Source organism: Meleagris gallopavo, chromosome Z (assembly GCF_000146605.3).
Source record: "Meleagris gallopavo isolate NT-WF06-2002-E0010 breed Aviagen turkey brand Nicholas breeding stock chromosome Z, Turkey_5.1, whole genome shotgun sequence".
Lineage (NCBI taxonomy): Eukaryota > Metazoa > Chordata > Aves > Galliformes > Phasianidae > Meleagris > Meleagris gallopavo.
Window position 1 is genome coordinate 50,513,006 of NC_015041.2, and position 846 is coordinate 50,513,851.

The following is an 846-nucleotide window of genomic DNA, read 5'->3' on the forward strand; positions in this document are numbered from 1 at the left end:
AAAAAAAAAGTGATTTACAGTGCAGTTGCTCATAACTGGCTGAACGATGCCTAGCTGGTGTCCAAGCAAGAGCAGCCCACTCTCCATCTCCACACAGTTTTATCACTCAGTGTGATGACATATGGTATGGGATATCATTCCTGTCACATTTTGGGTTAGATGTCCTGGCTGTGTTCCCTCCCAGCTTTTTTTTCACCCTCAGCCTCATTATAGGCAGGCCAGTGTGAGGAACCAAAAGTCATAGAACCATTGCAGAATCACAAACTCATTTGAGTTGGAAGGTACCCCTTAAAGATCATCTTTTTCAAATCCCCTGCAGTGCCCTGCAGGGCACTTACAGTTAAATTGGGTTGCTTAGAGTCCATCCAGCCTTATGTTGTATGTTTTGAGATATGGGATCTCTACTGAGTCTCCCTAGAGCCTTCTCTTCTCCAGGCTGAACAGCCCCAGCTCCCTCAACCTGTCCTCGTGGGAGAGGTGTTCCTTTCAGGTCTACATGTCTCCTGTACTAATGACTACACACTGGGATGCAGTACTCCAGGCGAGGCCTCACCAGTGCAGAGCAGAGGGGCAGGATCACCTCACTGACATGCTGGCCATCCTGCTTTTGCTGCAGCCCAGGATATGGTTTGCTTTCTGGGCTGTGAAGGCACATTGCTGGCTCATGTCCAGCTGCCATCTACCAGTACTCTCAAGGTCTTTCTGGTAGGGCTATTCTGAACCCTTTAATCTCCCAGCTCCTACTGATAGTGAGGGTTGCCACGATTCAAGTGCAAGACCTTACACTTTGTTGAAGCTCATGAGGTTCTCTTGGGCCCACTGCTCAAGGCTTTCTGGACGGCATCC